This window comes from Bos javanicus, chromosome 17 (genome assembly GCF_032452875.1).
Source record: "Bos javanicus breed banteng chromosome 17, ARS-OSU_banteng_1.0, whole genome shotgun sequence".
In the NCBI taxonomy this organism is placed as follows: Eukaryota; Metazoa; Chordata; class Mammalia; order Artiodactyla; family Bovidae; genus Bos; species Bos javanicus.
In genome coordinates this window covers 67,705,264-67,728,558 of record NC_083884.1, presented here as the reverse complement: position 1 = coordinate 67,728,558, position 23,295 = coordinate 67,705,264, and the positions used below count along the sequence as shown (strand labels likewise).

At 51.4% G+C, this 23,295-nt stretch overlaps 1 long non-coding RNA gene across 1 annotated transcript; it reads left to right on the top strand.

The window, feature by feature from the left end:
* Positions 1-10,478: 10,478 nt before the first annotated feature.
* On the top strand, positions 10,479-12,672 carry LOC133229026 (uncharacterized). The gene is made up of 3 exons (XR_009730453.1): positions 10,479-10,751; positions 12,225-12,307; positions 12,495-12,672. It is a non-coding gene; the product is annotated as an uncharacterized LOC133229026 (long non-coding RNA).
* Positions 12,673-23,295: the final 10,623 nt, after the last annotated feature.

Genomic DNA, 23,295 nt, shown 5'->3' with positions numbered 1-23,295 from the left:
ACCAACAGAAGCTGCCAAGGCGAGGAAGCCAGGAGGATGGGGACGGTCACGTCCTGCCCACTGCCCCCCCACCCCCCACCGCCCCGTGGCTGTGAAACCTGGGACCCATCCCTTGACACTCAGCCTCACTTCCCCATCTGTAGAGTGGGGATGCTCAGGGCACACACTGTGGCAGGCTGGGGTGGGCATTTGAGATGACGTTTGGGAACCTTGTGGCACCCTCAGGAACTGGGGTTGCCCGGCCCAGTTCTGTCTCCATTGTGGCCTGGCTAAGGGCAGAAGGCAGGAGCCTCGGTGACTCTTGGGCTCAGCTTTCATTGGTGCCCAACCTCGTGACGTCCGTGAGGACAGCTGGCCCCGGACTGGGGACAAGTTCTCCTTTCGGTCTCTTGACCTGTGTGGTATGAGGTCGGCGAGTGTTAACCTGGCAGGGACGGGCTCGGCAGGGTCACAGGGAGGATAGAAGGGGAGGAAGGTGGCTCTGAGGATTGCGTGGTCTGCACTTGTGCTGGCTGCCTTTTATCCCAGCAGGAGTCTAATGCACCGTCACCCTCACCCCCTGCCAGGTGGAGGCCGGCCCTGCTCGGTGCTCAGGCTGGGGTGAGGTGTGGCTTCTCTTTCCCTGTTCATCCTCCTTGAGGGGTTCCACATGCCACGTTTGTTTCCTCCTCCCCACGGTGCTGGGAGGTTGGTGTGATGATCCTGTTCTCCGACTGAGGAAGCTGAGACTCAGGACTTTAAGGTGTGTGGTTCCAAAGGAGCTCCTGGTACTGACCGTGACTGATCATGAGGGTGTCACACACAGTCCCCACCCTTGAGAGCCTCCCAGGCCAGTGAGGGAGATGGAGCCAGAATGACAGACCAGAATCAGAGACAGACGCTCAGGACAGAGGGACTTCCTGGAGGAAGGGACATTTTAGCTGGGTATTGAGCTTAAATTTTCCAGGGTCAGAAAGAGAGGAATGATATTCCAGGCAGAGGGACCAGCATGTGCAAAGGTGCAGAGGATAAAGAGGAACCACTCACTGGTCTGGAGAGACTGGAATCCAGGAGGGAAGTTGGGATATGAAAGTGGAGACAGGCAAGCTCAGCAGGTGCAAAGTCATGGAAAGCCCTGGAGGGCTGGCTAAGGACCTCTGCTAAGAGGAGAGATCTTCCTGGAGGCCCATCATCAGGAGTTGGTGACCCCACCCAGTGGCTTAGTCCTACCCACAGAGGTCAGGAAGCCTGATCTGTACTAGCAGCTGTTGGTGGCAGAGGGCACATTTAATCCATTTAGGAGAGCAAACTCCCTGAGGGATTTTGGCACCTCCCATATCTGCATGCAGAGGGATGTTGCAGCTGGAACTTGGGCTCCGTTAAAGCAGCCCGCAAGGACCAATTAGGAGGCTTTTGGCAGTGTGAGTGCTTTCTGCTTTCTGGAGGATGCTCTGCTTTATCTAACAGGCTGATTTACTCAGTTGGCCACCAGACAAACATTTATCCAGGGTGCCCAGCATGCCGGGCCCTATGCCAGACTCCAGGGACACAAGGTAAAGGAGAGGAACACAGCCCTGCCTCCATGGGGCTGACATTTCCAGCGGGAAGACACAGGATTACAGCTGTGTTAGGTGCTGAATGGAGCAGAAGGAGTGGAGGTGGGGAGAAGGGGGACAGTAGGTATGATGTGGGACTGGCCAGTGGGGACCAGGTCACCCAGGAACTTGTGGTTTATTCTGAGCAAGAGGGCAACTGATGGAGCAATTCAAGCAGGGGGGTAATCTGATTTGCATCTTGGGAAGATCTCTCAGGCTGCTGGCTTTAGGATGGACCAGTTGGGTCAGCAGAAGAGCCAGGCGAACTGTGTTCAGAGCAAGGTCTGAGTTGATTTCTGGACAGAGGAGGGATTGGGGGGACAAGGTGGCAGGGCTTGAGGAATATTTAAGTGGAAACAAGGAACTTGGTGATAGATGATGCCAGCAGAGGAATTAAAGTGGGACCTCCCTTCTGTTGGAGGCAATTTTAGGGCATGGACCCTAACTATGCATTTTAGATTAAGTAGCTGATCATGTATATGAAGACATCATTGGCACATAGGAAGGTTCTATGAAGTCCTGTTCTATGAAGCTTTACTAAAGCCAGTGGCCATGACCATAGTTAGCAAAAGTAGAGTTGGGAAGCGGTCTTGGAGTGGGGGCTGGGGCCACAAAAAGCTATCTTCTCTCCCTTCCTCTTTCCCCATCATTCTCTTGAATCCCTTCCCTTCTTTCTTTTCAACTTAAATATCTCTTACTTTAAAATGGAAAGAAGAAAGCAGCATTAACTCATTTTAACAAACTCAACCTGCTTCAACTTATGTGTTAAGTGAAAAGCCACAGCTTGGCTCCACTTCATCTGTCCACTTACTACTCTTCAAAGGCAACCACTGCCATCAGTTCTCCCTGTGTCTTGCCAGGCATTTTTGTGGTGGTTTGCTTTCTCATATGTTTTACAATTTGGGATTGTGAGCTCATCTTTGGTATGGCTGTTAACTGTGGGAATCCTGGGTGCCATGGCTGACGATGTGTCTGGTACTCTTGGGGCGGGGGGCTTAGCATTCGATTCTGCCTGGTTTGCCACAATACTGTCATCCCCAATCTGTGGATGATAAAGTTCCTATATCATAGAATTCCTGAAAGGATTAGATGAAGCAATAAATGTGATATATGAAGCCCTCAGTCACTGCTGGGAATGACAACAAATGTCCTTTTGTTTTTACCCAGCTGGGAGCATAGGAAGTTTATTGTTCTGCATCTTGCTTTTTCTGCAGATTGTTGCATTTCACTGCAAAGCACTCCAGGTCATTCTTTTTAATAACTGCATAGTACTCCCTTGCATGAATGAACCAAAGTTTATTTAACCCATGCCCCATTGGTAGGAATTTTAGATATCTTCAGTTTTTCTCTATGACCAGCAGCCATGTAAAGTCCATCTTCACCATTCACTCATTCCAGTTTACTTCCAGATCAAGTCCAAGAAGTTATATTGCTGGGGGAAAGCTAAGCCTCTTTCAGTGACAATTTCCCTCCATCTTCACTTCTTTACTCTCTTCCCTGACCAAGATTCAGGAGATACAATGGCTGAGGGGAAATGCACAATGAGGGACCTGAAAGTTGCATGCATGAACGTTTCCCCTTATCGTCTGTCTTATTTTTTTCCTAGAGTGAAAGATATCTTCATTAGACAGTAATTAAGAATGTTTTGGACAGCATGAAGCACTAACAGCCTCCCAGGTGCTTAATAAGTGCCAAGGCTGCCAGGAGAAACATTTATTTAGCGTCATAACAGGCTTTGTGGTTGCCAAGTTTGCCTTCAGCCATGGCACAGTAATGCTGGTGAATGGAAACAGGGTCAGGGCTCATATGCCCGCTGGAGAGGGCAACCGAGACCACAGTGTGGGAAAGGCAAGTACGCTAGGTTGGGAGCCAGACGACTCTGGGTTCTAAGCCAGTCACTGCTGCATACTAGTTCTGTAACCATGGTCAAATTATGGACCTCCTATGAGCCCTGGTGTCCTCACTTGTAAATCAGGGCTTGTAATAGCTACCTTATTGGGTTGTCTGGTGGGGAGGCATGGAGTGTAGCAAGTAAGAAGGTAAACTCTGGGTTCTAATGCAGATACTTCCATTTATTAGCTGATTCAGCTGATTTTATTCCAAGCTAGCAGGCTTCTGAATGTTTTTGAGTGTCAGTTCCCTCATCAATAATTGGGAATAATAGTAATAATAACCCTGTGAGTCCACTTTATAGAACTGTGGTTAAGACAAAGAAGAAAATAGGTGCAAAAGACTTCACCCAGATCACCCCAGATTTGGCACAAATTAAGTGCTCAAAACATTAGAAACTTGTATTATTGGTGTTAGAAGTTTGCTGAGTACAACTGAAAAAATATATATACAGTGTATATGTAATAGTTAATGCAATGCTAGCTGCATGGATATAGTTGATGCTTCTGTGTTTTAACACAGTAAAACTTGATTTCTCACTAATGTCACAGCCTCCTGCTGCATTTCTGGTTGGGTGGCCCTCCTCCATGCAGTGATTCAGGAACCCAGGTTCTTTCTATCTGTGGCTCTGTTATCTTCAGCATGTGGCTTGGAGTCTACCCCATTCAGTTAGCAGGTGGGGAAGAAAGGACAGGGAGACACACCCACCTGTTAACTACATCAGTCCTGAAGTAATACACACCACTTCCTCTAACAGACTATTGGCCAGATCTAGTCACATGACCCTAACTAGAGGCAAAAAGTGCTGGGAAATGTAGTCTCAGCATGATCCGCTGCTTCCCAGCAATGACTCTATGATATGGAAAGAGAGCAAGTCTCCTTGGTGGTCACCTCAACTCAGCCCCGCACTCTCATTTCCAGAGGGTGACCTGCAAATGGCCTAAAAGAGGGACAGTCTTGCCCAAAGTTATCCAGTGGGGCTGGTACTGGGGCTGTTTAGGGATGTGTCTCCCTTCCTCGACATGGGGTGATGTTAGAACTGGAATCACCATCATCTCCTAGACAGACCGTAAGGAGAGCTCTGATTCCTACTGGAGCCTGCAAGACACAGAGCACTGTTGTGATCACAATCACCCCTAAACAGCCCATACAGAATATTCTTATTAGTACCATCGCCTCTGTCACAGATGAGAAAGTTGCGGTACACACAGGGCCATGTGCCTTGCCCAAGGTATCACAGTGAGGCAGGGGCAGACTCAGGACTTGAACTCAGATCTTGAGGTGAATATGGTCATCTTGGAGGCCAGGGTCATGCAGTCACTCTCGGGGCTGGGGAAAGAGACCCTCCACCTCCCCCCTCCTGCCAGCAGATTTCAGACACCAAGGCATGATGGACGACGTCTGGTTCCTACGATGCTGAACAAACAAACCAGCAGAAGAACAAAGAGAAAAGATTGTTCATTCCGGAACCTCTAGTTTGTTCTTTGAGCAGGTTAAACATGCCCCTGCGACCTCACTGACCCTTTTCATCGGCTCTGTAAACCCTTGGGTGGCTGTCATGGGTATTTTTGTCCACCCAGCACTTAACCCGGAGCCAGACACACACCAAGAGTCTCGGCATCTATTTGTTGAATTAACGAGAAGAAAGCCTCAAGGGAAAATTTATCCAAATGACAGCTACGGTCCCATTTGTGTGCGTAGCTGTGGGCTGTAGGGGTTGACAGAGCCGCTTCTGGGTGCTGGGCCCCTGAACCCACACTTAGCCCTGGGAAGCGGGCTCCGTGGATGGCAGGGCAACAGGCACATCCTTGCAGCTGGGCTCTTCACGTCTTACCCTGTCAGCTGCTCTGCGCTGCCTCTTGTCATCCACGTCCTGCAGAGCCGTGTGTAAATGGGAGCGGGCCAGCCTGAGGGCAGAGACCATGTGACCGTAGGGAGAACCTCCCTTGGGTTGGTGTCCTGAGCTGCCTTGGCCCTGGTCCTGAGTCACAGGGACCTGGAAAGTGACCCCTGGCATCTATAATTAGGCCTCGCCTGGCGTCAGGGGTGACGGATTTTCTGTCTTGGCTCATGTTGGCTCAGCACTCACCCCGTGGCAGGCACTGTGTTAAGCCCTTTGCACCCTCACTCTGACCCTTACTCTAAGCCCCTGGCAGATGCTCGAGTCTCTCCATTTTCCAGTGAGGAAGCTGTGGCCTGGCCCGGGAGGGGCCTTGTCTGAGATCACTCAGCTGGGAAGCAGCTGAAGCAGGATTTGAACCCAGACCCCTGTGGTTGTAGCCTGCAGAGGGTGACTAGCAGGCTCTGTCAATAAATGGTACTTCATTTACAGATCAAAGCAAGGTTTCTGCTGAGCAGACAGGTAAGAGGCCTACCGAGGGCACTGACCGTTCTCCTGTGCTTTTCCGTCAGCCTGGAATGCCCCTCACTTAGATCTGCCTGTCTGGCTCCCTTCCCTTCCACTGGATGTCGGGGTAATTATCACCTCTGCCAGGAAGCCTTCTCTGACTGCATCCATCCCCCTTCTGCCTGGATTATTTTCATCTCTGAACTGATCTCCAGGTGAAATGGTCTCTGCTTGCTTATTTCTTGTTTCCAACTAGATGGAAACTTCATGAGGGCAGCCTGCATTTCTCTTCTTCCCAGTGATCCTGGGGAGCCAAATTGGCACATGGCAGGAGTTCTATGGCACCCCACTCCAGTACTCTTGCCTGGAAAATCTCACGGACAGAGGAGCCTGGTAGGCTGCAGTCCATGGGGCCGCTAAGTAGGACACGACTGAGGGACTTCACTTTCACTTTTCACTTTCATGCACTGGAGAAGGAAATGGCAACCCACTCCAGTGTTCTTGCCTGGAGAATCCCAGGGACAGGGCAGCCTGGTGGGCTGCCGTCTATGGGGTCACACAGAGTAATACACGACTGAGGTGACTCAGCAGCAGCAGGAGCAGGAGTTCTGTGGGCTTCGCTGGCGGCTTGGTGGTGAAGAATCTGTCTACTGGAGCAGGAGACGCAGGTTTGATCCCTGGGTGGGGAAGATCCCCTGGAGGAGGAAATGGCAGTGTTCTTGCCTGGGAAATCCCATGGACAGAGGAGCCTGGCAGCCTACAGTCCCTGGGGTTGCAAAAGAGTTGGACGCGACTGAGCGGCTAAACAACAACAGCAAAGGTATTCTATAAATAGTTGTTAAGCGAGTGATTGAGGATGAGGGATCCTCAGGTCTGAGAAGTCATCAGGATGGATGGATGGGCAGGTGAATGTTTGCGGGGAAAGAACCTCAGGCCATCTACAGGCCCTGGAGAGAGGCTTCCTCTGGCTGTGGGGGAACAGGGAGCAGGATCCAGTCTTGGGAGACAGAGTCGGGCAGGCTCAGGGGTGCTGCAGGCAGCCAGGTCCAGGTCAGGGCCAGGGGGCCTCTCCTTCCCCAGCTCAGCTGGGGACGTTGGACATCAGTGGCTCCTGATGCAGAGCCAGTTCCTGGGTTGGGGGCAGGGTCTCCTGCTGAGCTGCTGGTCTTGGTTGGCACCGGCTGCAGGGACCCGTGTGGTGGAGCAGCAGCCAGGCAGGGGGTGGGTGGGACCTGGGAGTCAGGAGAGAAGGGTGTTTGCTGTGACTTGGCCAGGATGCCCCTTCTCCCGGCCTGGCTTCTCCATCAGTGGAGCTTGTTAAGGGCATCTTTAAGCAGCGAGGAGGTGGTCCTAGACAGACTCTAACCTTCTTCTTTAGCAAATGTGAGATGCTTAGTATGGTTCCAAGTGCTGTTCAAGCATGTTCATAACAACCGGTGATGGTCGGGGCGGGGGGGTCCTATCACTGACCCCATTTTATAGAAGAGGAAACTGAGGCACAAAGAGGGGAAGCCACTGTCTTAACGTCACACAGCTGGAGCTGGGGTTTGAACCCTTCTTCTGCCTCTGGAGTCTGTGCTTTTAGCCCTCCACTCTGCTGCTTGCTTTGAGCTAAAATATTCTGACTCCAAAACCAGAAGGCAGTGGTTAACAAACTCTTGAAAAAGAACTTCTATATAGCCACATTCTTACTCACAAACCCTATATCATAATACAGAAGACAGAACCTCCCTGGCCAAAGTGGGACTTGGGGTCCCAGAGACTCCTGTGCCCAGCCTCATCCTCCTGTCACCCACAGACCTCCTCCCAGGGGTTCCAGCTCCAAGTCCTGCTTCATATCCCAAAGACTTTCTATCTCCCTAAAACAGTCTAACATTCTCAACAATTTTTAAAAGTGAGAGACAATTTATGCACAGGAAGTACAGTGAAAGTTGCTCAGTTATGTCCAGTTCTTTGCAACCACATGGACTATACAGTCCACGGGATTCTCCAGGCCAAAATATTGGAGTTAGGTGTTTCCCTTCTCCAGGGGATTTTCTCAACCCAGGGATTGAACCCAGGTCTCCCAGATTGCAGGCAGATTCTTTACCAACTAAGCCACAAGGGAAGCCCAAGAATACTGGAGTGGGTAGCCTATCCCTTCTCCAGCAGATCTTCCCAACCCAGGAATTGAACTGGGGTCTCCTGCATTGCAGGTGGATTCTTTACCAACTGAACTATCAGGGAAGCCCATGTGCAGTAAAATGCACAGATATTACATTGTCTCGGTATAACCACCATCTGAATCAAGTAAACACACAGATATTACATTATCCCCATATAACCACTCCCTGAATCAAGATAAGAAATAGTTCCAGTCCCTGACAGCTCCTACATGTCCCTTTCTAGTGTTTTAGATTATTCTAACCTTCTGAGACCCTTAAGTTTTCTGAAGAAGTCATTAAACCGGGAGATAGCGAAGTCTGGCCCACTGCCTGTTTTTTGTAAATAAAGTTTTATTGAAACACAGCACAACCATTTGTTTACTTATTGCCCATGGCTGCTTTTGTGCTACAAAGGTGGCAGGAAGTGAGTGGTTACAACAGAGGCTGTATGGTCCATAAAGTCAAAACTATTGGATTCTTTAGAGAAGTTCTAAAGCAGAATTTTCTAGGAATATTCTAGGCCTGTGCTATCCAATAGGGTAGCCACAAGCCACATGTGGCTTTTGAGCCATTGAAATGAGGCTCATTTGATTGATAAACTATTTTTTTAATGTAATGCCAATTAATTTACATTGAAATCGCCACTTGTAGCTTTAGGGCTAAGCAGTAAGACACAGGGAAACTAAAGATTCCAACATCCACACATCCTTGGGGAGATGAACATTTTCAGAAGCACAAATGTATCCCCAGTGTTGGGGGTTACCAGGAGTGACCCCACCGTTTCAGGCCAGCAGCTCTGGGGTTAATGGAGAAGCAACTTGGGACTTGCGGTATTTTCCCCAAAGATGTTGTTCATATTGATAGATTTTTGGATGATGCTCTAGGATTAAAAAAAAGAGAGAGAGAAGGGGGGAGAGAGTAAGAAAAAAAAAATCAATGCTCGGCTGATTGTACTAGGAAGGGCAGTCGATTGGTGAAAAAGCTGCAGCCGCATATTGGGAAATAGATTTTTCTGCCCTCCAGACATTAGCTTGAAATTCTTTGAAATGAGGGACCACAATCTGTGTCAGAAATGAAAGATTAAGGAGGTTAATATGCTGGGCCTCCCCTCCTCCTTTTTAATTTCCACGTCCCGGGTGCCCTTGGCCTCCTGAGGAAGACACACGGGCTCCTTACACGCTTTCCACCCTTTCTCTCATTCCTCGGGGGCTCACGGAAGGACAGACGCCCCTGTCGCCTGCTCCTGGGGCTGCGTGCAGATGGGAAGGCGAGGTTGGCTGGCCTGTGTTCCTGGGGGTGGACTCGGGGTCTCCAGATTCGATGAGCCGGGAGCTGATGGCTGGGCCCTTGTCGGGATTATAGCTCCTCCCAGTCCTCCAGGGTCCCTGGGCTCTTGGCAGCCCTATAGCAAGCCCTGGGGAGGCCCTGTGCTGAGGACAGGCCTCCCTCCAACCCCCCAATTTTATGCTACAGATGGGCGTGCATGATATGAAATTCAAATGTGTGAAAACTGAGCAATAAACTCGTGTGTTATACAAAGGTGAAGACTTTATTCCCTGAGAGCTAAACTGAATTATTAAATCCCTGAGTGGACCATGTTTAGGCAAAGTCACTGATGGCCCCTTTTCAGGATTTTATACGTGTCCACTTAGCTTTTGCTCCTCACAGTTCAGCACATAGCCAGCCCACTTTTAATCCAGTAAGCAGCTGATGGAGGTGAGAGATTTGTCACTTTAAAAAAAAAATCTTTTTTAAAAAACATTTTTATTTTTTGGCCATGCCACACGGCATGGGAGATTCCTTGACCAGAAGTCGAACCCATGACCCTGCCTTGGAAACTCAGAGTCTTAACCATGGGACTGCCAGGTAAGTCCTGATTTGCCACTTTTGGCCTCTTCCATGGGGTTTCCTTCTGGGGTTTCCAAGAATGCCAGCTTTACAAGATTGTCCCTTCTCAGCCTTCAGACCAGCCCTTTCAGGTGCCTGCCCCCCATTCATTCTAAGGCCCTTACAAAGTCAAGGGCAATGTCACAGTCAACCAATCATGCAGAAAGCTTTGCAGAGCACCAGCGAATAGAGAGAGAGAGACGTTTCAGGGAACCCAGGGCCCCAACCGGCCAAGGCAGCCACGTGGGGTGGGCAAAGAGGTACACGAGGAAGAAATTCAGCTCTTGGCGGGCACAGCCAGACACACGGGGGCCGTGCCACTTCCTCCGGGGGCCCAGGGAAAGGGCAGTTCTGTCTTGGGTTATAGATCCGGGAAGCACCAAGACCAGCCTTGCTTTTCACTCTGTCCCCTGACCTGCAGCCGCTGCACCTGTCCGGGGTGACTTCTAGTTCAGCAAGTTCCTCGACTCCAGGGTGGCTGCAGCAGCCAGGGGGAGAGGAGGATCAGCCCAAGGATGCTGAAACAGGCTGTAACTGCCAGCTTCAGGCTGGTTCTGGGCAGCCACCGGGATGAAGAGTCCATGCAGGGGAACGTCCCCCCTTCAAGTGTACCCCAGGGCAGACTGAGAAATCAGAGAGACCGAGGCAGAGGACTCTTCCCCTCCACAGGCCAGGTCAAGCCCCCGGGGCTCTCGCTAGTAGCTCTGGCACCTTGTATGCAGCACCTACCGCTTGGCAGCATCTCTTGGTGTCTTTCCTGGGTGGCGTCCAGACCGGAAGCTCCGCCCAGGCAAGGCTGATGTCTGTTGTAACTCTCCACCTGGCTCTCTTGTTCATTGTCATGCAGCGACATGCAGTAGATGTCAGGGGGATGAGCAGACGCATGGAGTCACCATGAGAGTGACAAAGGTAATGCCAGCAGTCATTTATTTAACGCTTACTGTGTACCAGGCTCTCGCCAGCAATCATTTATTTAATGCTTACTGTGTACCAGGCTCTCGCCAGCAATCATTTATTTAAGGCTTACTGTGTACCAGGCTCTCGCCAGCAATCATTTATTTAATGCTTACTGTGTACCAGGCTCTCGCCAGCAATCATTTATTTAATGCTTACTGTGTACCAGGCTCTCGCCAGCAATCATTTATTTAATGCTTACTGTGTACCAGGCTCTCACCCAGACACTTCCCTGGACTGACCCCTGCAGAAAGGAACCAGCACAGGGAAGGTGCTCAAAGCGTCCTGGTGCCTTAGGGGCTAAACTTCTCTGGGGACCCTGGAGGGACCCCAGGGCTGCCTCCAAACTTCCAGGCCTGCTGGGTTCCAAGTAGAGCCCTGTGTGGGGTCATCCCCAGCAAATGGGTTCAATTTCCCCTTGCTCTGCAGGGGTGAGAGCTGCTCCTGTAAGCACCTCTTGGAGAAGCCCGGGTCTCTGGGGTTACTTTGACCTGGGGTCCAGAGGCCCCAGAAGCTCTGTCTGTCCCTGGGTCTGCCCCATTTCAGCTTGGAGCCCTGGCCTTCTGTCATTCTGGCAGTGTGGATAAAATGGGACAGACAGATTCCCTGGACATGCAGGACTTGGAATTTTATATCAGATCTTGAACTGAAAGGTACATGAAAGATCATTCACTCATTCAGCTGTTCAGTTCTCTTTCTCAGATTCTAGGTAACCGACTGCCCATCTGAAACTTGAATCCTCTTTCAAATGTCTCTGTCAAGTTGGCTTTGCTTGTCTGCCTGCAGTGACAGGGAGCTCACCCCTTAACGAGGCAGGCCTTTGCATCTCTGCACAGTTCTGATGGTTCCAAGTCTTTCCTTAGATTGCTTCCTGGGGACTTTCACTTTCATTTGGTGGCTCTGGGTGTAAGTAAGGAAGTCACTCCCTCTGTCTTATGGAAACAGGGTGGCTCCTGGGTTCCAGGTGTCAGGGACATACAAGAGAATAAAACAGGCCCTTACTGGCAAGTAGCCCAGGATCTTTTAGAAGAAGCGAGACACACTTAGATCTCACATGGCATGTTATCATCACGCTATAAAACGAACTTGTAAATGCCAGGTTGCTTAACACATGGTTTGTTGTTGCTCAGTTGCTAAGTTGTGTATGACTCCTTGCGACCCCATGGACTGCAGCACACCAGGCTCCCTTGTCCTCCACTAATTCCTGGAGTTTGCTCAAATTCATGTCCATTGAATTGATGTTTCTGTCTCATCATCTCATCCTCTGCTGCCTGCTTCTCCTTTTGCTTTCAGTCTTTCCCATCAGAGTCTTTTCCAGTGAGTCAGCTCTTCGCACCAGGTGGCCAAAGTATTGGAGATTCAGCTTCAGCAACAGTCCTTCCAATGAATATTCAGGGTGGACTTCATTTAGGTTTTATCTCCTTGCAGTCCAAGGGACTCTCAAGAGAAGGAAGGAAGTGGAGGAACCATTCTTATTTGGGCAAACCAAGAAGGGCATCATGGAGGAAGAGGTATTTCCGTTGACTGGAGGGCAGAGAAACTCAGATGAACCCAGGTGGGGTGGGGTCTCCTCCCTGAGAGGAGGTGGTGGGCAGGCAGTTTGGTGAGCTCCAGCTCTGTATGGGGACTGTCAGGGTGATGCTTCAATACATTAACCAGTATCTCCCTTGCTCCTCACCCATCCTTCCTGTATTTCAGGCTGCCACAGGGCATTCTGTATTTTCTGCCTAAGTCGTGGATGTAACAGCAAAGAAAAATAAAAGAGTTAAGTTTGTGGCTTAAAAAATTAAAAAAAATTATTTTTTAGCTGTTCTGGGTCTCTGTTGCTGCGTGGGCTTTTCTCTAGCTGTGGAGGAGGGGCTGCTCTCCGGTTGCGATGCACAGGCTTCTCACTGTGGCGGCTTCTGTTGTCGCAGAGCACAGGCTTGGTAGTTGTGGCCTGTAGGCTTAGTCGCTCCACGGCTTGTGGGATCATACCAGATAAGGGATCGAACCTGTGTCTCTTTCATTGGCAGGCAGATTCTTAACCACTGAGACACCAAGGAAGCCCAAGTCTGTGGCTTTTTGATTTCAAAAGTCTGTCTTAAGTTACTAGAACCTGGCTCTTGAGCTTCAGTAGGCTAAGCCTTGAAGGACCCAGGGCACCAAATTCCCAAATGACAACATGGAAGAGTCTTCAGGCAAAAGTGGTTATTGTCGTCCCGGAAGACAGGGTAGGAACTGGGCTGGGGGCAGAGGGAAATGAGATGGTACCCCATGGAGGACAATGGGAACCTTGTCAAGTAAGCACAAGTCATGGGCCTGTAGTCAAACATGTTGTCTTTTGAGAGGATGCAAAGATTGACGAGGGTGAAAAAAGCAATGGCGGATATCTCACAAATACCTTGTTACACGAGTCTGGGAATTTGTTCCCACCTCGTCATAGCCTTGTTGCTAATCAGAATTTTCTCATGTCAGTCCAGGGCATATGGAAAGATCTTTCTCTCTTCCGCTGGATTTGCTAAGCTACCCCAAGGGGAGTTGGCCTGAGAACAAAGTCAATCAAAAGGAAAGTTGACTTGAGAGACAGACAGCAACTTACACAATGTTACATGTCAATGATGTCTCAATAAAACTGGAAAATAGAGAAAAAAGAAAAGAAAGAAGAGAGAGGAAGGTTCTTGTTGGCATTGTTGAAACCCTGGGTCCAACCATACCTGAAGGTGTAGTTTCAGAAAATTTTCAGATGTGTGTGAGAAAACAAATTATTCTCATTTGCTTGTTTCTTAAGTTACGATGAGTTGAGTTTCTGTCACTTGCAACCAGGAGTCCTGATAATACCATCTATCAGTAGGGATTTGAGTGGAGGGGGAGGGTGGCCCGGTATGGAGCCGGGCAGGACACTTTCTCATTCAAGTTTCCCCTCTGCTCTGTAAACTTGGGGAGGGCTCTTATTTTGTAATCAGGATGGCTGAAACTCAGAGAAGGCATGGCTCAAGACCAGGACTCATGGCACTGTCATGGCACAGCTGAGGTTTGAACGTGCTTGGCTTTATAATTCAGATCCTCTCAATACCCAGATGTGACCCTCCTGTGGGCTGCCCCGCTGCTGATGGTGCAGAGAGAAGATGGGGAAAGGGGGTGTCTGGGGTATGCACGGAGTCTTGGAAGTGAGCCACTCTGCTGCTCGCATCTGGATGGGAGAGTGAAGCAGATGGCCCATCTGACTCCACCACATCGTGTAACTTTATGGCGTCGGCAGGTTCTCCTCCCTGCTGCGTTTATAGGGATGTCTTCAGGATTTCCTTTTTGATATATGAGAAAGGCTCATTGGCTGGGTGCTGCCCGCCCCCACCCCCAACCCCATCGGAGGGTAATCTGTGAGTAAATCACATCAAACCAGCAGCAAGTGTTTGCACGGGACCCGTGCCCTGTGCGTGCTTTGGGATAAATCTTCCGAGTAACGTGCTTACATGGATGACCCTGGGGACCAAGTAGCATGAAAAGGTCAAGTGCAAGGGGCAAAAGGGAACTTGTCCTTTGTTCCTGCTCTGAACCAGAAGACAGAGTAGGAAGAAGATGGGAGGAGGGTATGTATATTCGTTTCCCAAGGATGCTGTAGCTGAGTACCCCAAATTGGAGAATGTCAAACAACAGAAATTTATTCTCTTATAATTCTGGAGGCTAGAAGTTTGACATCAAGGTGCCCACGGGGCTGTGCTCCCTCTGAAGGCTCTAGGGGGAGAATCCTTCCTTATTTCTTCTAGCTTCTGGTGGTTGCTGGCACCCTTCTTTCTTGGCTCATAGATCCATCACTCCAATCTCTGCTTCCTTTGTCACCAGGCATTCCCTCGGTGTGTCTCTGCCTCTGTATCCAAAAAACAACCCCCTGTCTCTTCTCAGGACACTAATTACCAAATAAGAGCCTTGTCTTAACTAGGTTACACCTGCAAAGACTCTATTTCCAAGTACAGCTGCATTCTGAGGTTCTGGGTGGACCTGAATTTTGAGGAGGGGGCACTAGTCAATCCAGTCCAGAGGGTGACTGGATTCTTGCACAAGTTCTTGCACAAGGAAGGGGCTTGTCTGGAGGTGGGAGGGGCTTCAGAATGTGCACATGCCCCTTTAAGAGATTTCCTGAAGATAAATCTCATAGCAGCTTCTGTTCATCTGGACAAATAGTTATATAGGCTGAATGAAAGCTCTCTCCATAACCCAGCAACTTCACCCCTAGGAACATCCCCACTCGGGATGAGTCCTGTGGTCATCGGAAGACAAGCACAGAATGTTCACAATGGAATTATTTATCTCGGCTGAAAACTGAAAATGACCAAATGCCTGCTTCAGTAGACTGCAAAAACAGCTTCAGTTCTTGGCAGCCCCTTTCATTAAGAGGCAGAGTCTGTTTCTTCTCCCTCTTTGGGGCTGGTCTTCTTATATGCTGTGGCCAGTAGTGTGTGGCAGAATGTGTGTTTCTTTCAAGCCCAGATTTCCAGGGGCCTTACACATTTCTCCTTGTTCTGTGGTCACCGCGTGAAAAGTCCAGTCTAGTGGTTTGGAGGATGAGAGATGGGTGGAGCAGAGATATTCTTTCCCAGCTGACATCATCCTAGACCTGCCAGCCCCGGCTGCAGATGGCAGACACATGAGTGAACATGTGAGCGAACCCAGCTGAGATCAGCCCAGCCCAGCCCAGAAGAACAACCCAGCAGATTCCAGTCCAAATCAACCAACAGAAGCGTTTGCTAGTCAGGTGGCTGTTGTTTTAAGACACTAAGCTTTGGGATGCTTTGTTACACAGCAATAGCTAATTGATACATTGACCTGTGGTGTTGGAGAGGACTCTCCAGAGTCCCTTGGACTGCAAGGAGATCCAACCAGTCCATTCTGAAGGAGATCAGCCCTGGGTGTTCTTTGGAACGACTGATGCTAAAGCTGAAACTCCAGTACTTTGGCCACCTCATGCGAAGAGCTGACTCATTGGAAAAGACCCTGACGCTGGGAGGGATTGGGGGCAGGAGGAGAAGGGGTCGACAGAGGATGAGATGGCTGGATGGCATCACCGACTCGATGGACATGGGTTCGGGTGAACTCCGGGAGTTGGTGATGGACAGGGAGGCCTGGTGTGCTGCAATTCATGGGGTCGCAAAGAGTCAGACACGACTGAGCGACTGAACTGAACGCAGGATGTAGAGAGACCTCAGATACCATGCAGAGCAAAAGCAGCTCAGCCAAGAAGAATGCATGCTATATGATTCCATCAATACATAAAGTACAGAAATAGGTAAAAGTAATCTATGATGAGATAAGTCAGGAAAGTGCTCGCCCTCGGGGGACAGTGACTAGCAGGGGGTGTGAGGGGGCCTTCTGGGGCTGGTCACCTGGGAATGCCCACCAGGGGAAACTTTGTTGAGCTGTGTGCCTGTAATGTGTGCATTGCTATGTAGGTTATACCTTGGTAGAGATGAAAAAAAAAATGCCAATTCTCTTGTTTCTTTTCTCATTACCAGTGAGCCAATGGGATTGCATCTTATGTAGAGGACAAGTATGCAAGGGGAAAATCACGCATAGTTTCGATGCCCTTGAAAGTTCCTTGGGAAATCATCATGTTGGAGCCCATTGCCATCTCTCAATAAATCCGGCACGGCTAGTTTTTCCTCCTGTGTGAAGACAGATCACACGTTTTCCTCGTTCAGACTCCACATAAAGAAGAAGTTTGTGAGGGTCACAGAGAGCTAGAGTCATTGGTGCTCACACCCAGAGGGACATGTGATACTGGAGGTGAGATCACAGCTTACGGAAGACACACCTCAAAGCCAGGGGTGCGGGGAATCCCTCATCCTATAAACCTCCCCTGCCTTGGGAGGAAGGGCGGCCACTGTGTTTCGGTATGTTGACCCTAACCAAGCTGAACTAAAATCAGTTAAATGTACGTAGGATGCAAGGCCAAGCACAGGAAGGACTTAACTCTTGGTTAACCGATTCTTCATTTATACTCCCAACACCCGCTGCACCATCCAGAGCATCGGGGTTGTGTCAAAAAAATCTGAATGGTGGTCCTAATGTGATTCCAGGCAGGTCATCTTAGTTTTCTGGGTTTTGGGTTGTCATCTGTAGTCATCATCTGTAACATCATCTGTAGGGGAGGGGCATGGACTTGAATAAAATGGATGCCCTTTGAGGGTCTGGGGTTCTAGGCTGCCTTTGAGAGAAAACCACCCATGATCCAGGTCGAAAGGGCTGCCGTAGACTTTCAGGGTGGTTCTGGGCCAGTGCTCCCTTCGCTGCCCGTCTCCCTGTCTGTGCAGTGGGTGGCTGGGTCCTGTGGATTTTTGTGTGTGTGTGTGTGGCTGCAGTGGGTGGCTCAGTCCTGTGGGTGCTTTTTTTGTGGCAGTGGACAGGAGTGGGGGCCAGGGCTCAGAAAACGATGGCTGATGGCCAGGTCCAGGGGAAGGATTGGTTGGAATGAAGACAGTGGCCGTGCTTCTGCAAGGTGGAAGCCCAGGTGCAGGCAGCGTGCTAACGGCTTCAGGGTGGGGGTGGGAGGGGGCAGCTTCTCCAGCAGGTCGGCTTTCTCCTCGGCCCCGACATTCCTTTCTGACCCCACTGTGGTTGTTGTTCAGTCGCTCAGTCGTGTCCGACTCTTTGCCATCCCATGGACCGCAGCACGCCAGGCCTCCCTGTCCATCACCAACTCCCGGAGTTTACTCAGATTCATGTCCATTGAGTCAGTGATGCCATCCAGCCATCTCATCCTCTGTTATCCCCTTCTCCTCCCACCTTCAATCTTTCCCAGCATCAGGGTCTTTTACAATGAGTCAGTTCTTTGCATCAGGTGGCCAAAGTATTGGAGTTTCAGCTTCAGCATCAGTCCTCCCAGTGAATCTTCAGGACTGATTTCCTTTAGGTTTGACTGGTTTGATCTCCTGGCTGTCCAAGGGACTCTCATAGTAGCCCAAACATGGCTGGAGATGGAGTACTGGTCCCAACTACCGCTGGTGAATTCAAGCGGGGCTCCCAAGCCTGGCTGCTCACCCCAAGTGCCTGGGAGACCCTCGAGGAGAACTGCCAAGTCCTGGGCCCCATCTCTGGCAATTCAGTTGCAAGGCTGTAGTCTGGGGACCGGGAAATGGTATTTAAGCAGTTGTGGCCTCTGGGACTGAGCAGACATGGGAGCCCAGGTGGTGGACACGTGTCCCCGGGGGGCCTCCCCAGGGGCTCCTGCTGCTGTCACAGCTACACACGTCCTTCAGCAAACACACACGGCCCATGATTGATTCTCTGCCGTTTCCCTCACAGCCCAGCGGGTCTGACTGAATGGCTGACGTGCTGCCCAAACACCCCACTGGAACCGCTTCCCTGCCCTCTGCCCCGGAAGTCGTTTGTTTGTTTTTAGACACAGCCTTTATGTCCAGCTGAAAGGCCCCCGGGGGCCTCCCCAGAGCCGCCCATCCAAGCTGGAGGCAGGCTAAAGGTTGTCCTGGGGCTGGGGGTGCTGCCTAGGGGACTGTGACCCCCAGGCAGGGCTGCTCACACTCACACGTGGGCACTCTGGAGCCCAGGGGTCCACCCCATGCTCCTGCATCAAGGCAGCCCTGGACTTGTCCGCGTGAAGGTCGTTCCATCCACCCTCCACTGTGAACAACTCGTGGGCAGCCGTCTCACCCTTTCTCCTCCCTTCCTTCCTCTAACCACCGTGTATTAAGAACCTACCACAAGCCAGGTGCTTGCAATGCCACCGTCTTTGTTCTCTATGGGCATCCTTTTGTTGTTAAAAGACCAGGCTCTGAAATTCAGCAGACTTGGGGTTGAATCCCAGTCCCACTCCTGCCCTAGCGCCTCAGCTTCCTTATCTACTCAATGGGGATGATAAAACCAGCCTCCAGAGGTGGCTGGGAGAGGTCTCAACATCCTGGATGAGAGAGAAATAGCTGGCCCTGGCCTGGCATGCAGCAGGTGCTTAGAACCTCTTCCTCTCTTCCCTGATCCATCTCCGTCTCTCCTGGTCTCTGTCACTCAGGCTTCTCCGCACCTGGACCTGTGCTGTAGAGAAGGGAGCACAGGGTCAGGAGTCTAGAACCCTGGGTCCTCATTCTCACTTTGCTGAACCCTGCTGTGTGACCTTGGGCGAATATCTGTCCCTCTCTAATCTGACCAGATCATCTCAAAGGCCCATTCTTGAGCTGCGGGTCCAGGTTGTGAGTTCTTGGGAAAACTGGACTCAGTTCTACTTTCTATCTTGTCTAATATATAGAAGGTATTCCAGAAAGGATCGTGGAAATGAGGTGAGTGGATTGTTAGTCAGCTATGTCTGCATCCCAAACTGCAGATCTGGTTGGAGGGCTCTGGCTATCCGAGTGGAGCTCATTCTCCTGGGAGAACTGGGCCAGGGTCAGGGGTGGAAGGGGAGAGATTGTTGCACTTCTTATTTTCATGGAAACACTTTGGCCTCAGAATCTGTCACCAGTGAGGCAAAAATGGAGATAGGGTGGGACTGGGGGGCCAGTTCTGCTTCAGAGACCTCCCCTGACAACCTTCTGGTGCACTGGAGAGGTAACCAGCCCTGCCCTTCCCTTCCCACCCATGGGACTCAAACCACTGCTTTACTGCCTTCCTTCCTTCTCAGGAAATAGGGTCCTGCAATTCACCTGTTACTTCATCCACTCATCCATCCATCCATCCACCCACCTATTCACCATCCACCCATCCATCCATCCACGCCATCCACTTATCCACCTGCCCACCCATCCATCTGTCCATTCATTTATCTATCCACCCATCCGCTCATCCATCCACTCATCCATGCATCCATCCATTTATCCATTCATCCATCCATCTACCCGTCTGTCCATCCATCCATCCATCTGTCCATCCATCCATCCATCCATCCATCCACCCACCCACCCATCCACTCATCCACCCACCCATCCATCTGTCCATCCATCTATCGATCCATCCATTTACCCATCCACCCATCCACTCATCCATCCATCTACCCATTCACCCATCCATCCATCCCCCCTCCATCCATCCATCCATCCATCCATCCATCTATCCACTTGTCCACCCATCCACCCATCTACTTATCTACCCACCCACCCATCATGTATCCACCCACCCATCTATTCATCCATTTGCCCATCCATTTATTCATCCATTCATATATCCATCCATCCAACCACACCCCATCTACCTCACAACACTGACAGAGCTGGGCCAGGCCGGTGCCAGGTTCTGGGAATTGAACAGGCAACAAAACAGTTGTGCTTTTGCCCTTGAGAGCCTGGTGGGGGTGACAGTATGTCCACAGATACGATAATTCAGGGCGCTGGGGGCTGTGTTGGGGATGCACAGGGCATGTGGGAGCCCACAGGAGGCCCCTAAAAGTCAGGACAGGCTGCCTGGAGGAGGGGGCGTCTAGGGAAACACCCGCGGGAGTGAAGCGGGGGAGGGTGGAAGGGCGGAAGGGAATGGATATGCAAAGCTCTGAGAGTGGACAGAAACCAGCTTAGAAGTGAGTGGAGATGGGAAATCAGTAATAACAACAATAATCCCTTTTCCCGCACGCATCATCTCTCCAAGCCCTCCCAGACATCCACCCCCATTTTACAGACAAGGCACCAGAGGCCCAGAGGGGAAGAGACCTGTGGAGGGACCCAGGCCTCAGCTGCGTGAGCCCAGCCCCTCACCAGGATGACCAGTGCAGCCCTAGTGGGGGCAGAGGAGGCCCGAGGCCCCGGACAGGCTTCCTCCTAGACCTCCCCCGGGCTAGGCTGGAGGCCCCGGGGAGGCCCCGCGGAGGCCCCGCGGGTGGGGGCAGGGCGTGGGAAGGCTGCAAACTGGTTTGGGGCGGTAGGGCTTTCCTGTCGCTGCCGGTGGCCCCCGCCTTTGTCCTCATGTGTCACTGAGGAATGCAGCTACAGTCTGGATAAAGGCAGCTTTGTTTGGAGGCCTCAGAGGGGGCAGGGGGAGGAGGGTGGGAGGGAGGAGCATGGCCAGGAAAGGGTTACTGTCCCTCCCTTCTGGCTGGCCCTGGCCTCAGCCCTGGGCAGGAAGCACCTATGCCCTGTGGACACCCACATCCTCTGCTGTGCCCTGAATGCACTTCCTGACCTCGGGCGAGTAGCTTCCCTTTCTCTGAGCCTCAGTTTCCACATCTGGATAATGGGAAGCATCACCCACCAACCTTTACAGATGGTTTTGAGGCTCCATCTAGATGAGTCACATGGCTGACGGCATCTGCAAGCCCATTGATGAAGGAGAAAAGGGCAGCCCAGAGAGGCAGAGTGACTTGCCCAAGGTCACACAGCTTAACCTTGAAGTGGGGAAGAAATCAGGTGCTCGCGAACGGCTGGCCAGGCAGGGAGATAGGCACCCGTTTGTCTCCATCTACAAGGGCCTGGGTCGAGGCAGGCCCTTTGCCTTGGTGAGGAAGAGTGACCGGTCACTTGCATGGGTGCACTGGCTTCTAGACGCCTTCTGAGGCTGGTGGGTGCTGCGTCTGCCCTGGGTCCCCTCTCCCCTGCCAGTGTCTGCACAAGGTGGGCAGCGAAGCCCAGTGGTTCCAGCTGCAGCCTCTGTCTGACCTCGGAATGGTCCCAAGCCCTCTGCACGTTTCAGTTTGCCCCCTCTGTGAAATGGGTCTAACATGAGCACGCACATCCCAAGATTGGGTTGGGGTGGGGGGCGGAGTTCAAGGAGGTAACACACACAGCTCTGGCTAAGAACCTGGCATCGGCCAGCGGGATGAGAGGAACAACAGGTACCTGATGACTGGCCGCACTGAGGACTCTCTCCAGGTCCTGGCCGAGGGTGATCTGGGACCAGCCCAGGGCGCCTCCTGGCCCTTCCTGCCCAGGAAGGAAGGATGGGAGCCCTGGAGGGGCTGTGGTCATGCGGTGGGATGGCTGAGAAGCCAGCAGCCTGAACCACTCAGCTCTACCCTCTTGGGAGGAGGTGTCCTGCAGGGCTGGAGCTCAGGGATGCCACCCTCCACCCGTCCCTGCGGTGACGGATGGGGACAGACAGATGGGACAGGGCTGGGCACGCTTAGTCATGGCCCAGATATAACCTTGGCCCCAGGAGGCAGTATCTCTGTCTAGCTTCCTCCCAAGCAGCTGTGGCCAATCCCAGTGAATCTGAGGCTTCGCTTTGCTCAGTGAGAGGTTCTGAGCTCACCCTCTTTGGACGTGAGAGGAAATGGAAACCCAGAGATGGGCAGTGACTTACCCAAAGCTACACAGCTAACAAGGGGCGGAATCATTTACTCACCATTTTGGCAAATATTGTTGGGCAGGTTAAGTCTTTCAGGAAGAGCATTTCCAGAGGAAGGCTTGACTGGTTCTAAGGTACCTGGGAGGAGTTCTATGATGGTTAAGGGAGTGCGTGCTGGAGCTGACGTATGGGGTCAAATCCTGGCTGTGCCGCTTGCTGTGTGACCTGGAGCACACGGAGGAGCTGCTCTGTGCCTGCGTTTCCTCACCTGTAAGTTGAAGATACCATGGTGCTTATATCCTGAGATGACAACGAGGTAATCCATGTAGGGGGCTTAAATAATCCACAAGACCTGGTACACAGTAGATGCTCAATAAAACATGCACTGTTGAGAGGGTGTGGGGAGTAAAAGACACGTGGAGCTTGGCACCTACCAGCCGGTGGTTGGCGGGGAGTGTCTACAGCCCAGAGTGGGAGGTGGTGGGCCTGGTTTGGGAGCCTGGGGAGCCAGGGAAGGGTCTGGGGGGGTTGACTTGCCCCTGGGAGGTGAGTATGTGGGGATGGGTGCAGTCAGTGGAAACCATCCAGGGCTGTGATACTGGGGGACTAGATCCAAGCAGAGGCAGCGGCGAGGAAAGGAGAGGGCAGCACGGACGGGCTCCGTTCTGGTCTAGATGTGGCCAGAGAAGAGGGGGCGTTGTCTGGAATGATACGGTCCCGATGAAGGTGAGGAGCCAAATCAAATGATGAAGGGGGAGAAGGGGGCCTTGCCTGGTGCAGCGAGCCTTGTAGGTACAAGAGAAACCTGGGAGAGATTGTCATGCTCAGGGCCAGCTAAGTAATTTGCAGGGCCCAGTGGAAAATAAAAATGTAGGGCTTGGAATTCCCTGGTGATCCAGTGGCTAAGAATCTGACTTTCAATGCAGGGGGCACAAGTTCTATCCCTAGTCGGGAAACTAAGATTCCATATGCCACGGAGCAACGAAGCCCTCATGCAGCAGCAAAGAGAGAAAACCCATGTGCCGATGTAGCCAGAGAAATAAATAAATATTTTTTAAAAAAACGCAGGGCTCCTTGTTCAAACAGCAGGAGTTGTCCCCATCAAATCAGATCAGATCAGATCAGTCGCTCAGTCGTGTCCAACTCTTTGCGACCCCATGAATTGCAGCACGCCAGGCCTCCCTATCCATCACCAACTCCCGGAGTTCACTCAGACTCACGTCCATCGAGTCAGTGATGCCATCCAGCCATCTCATCCTCTGTCGTCCCCTTCTCCTCCTGCCCCCAATCTCTCCCAGCACCAGAG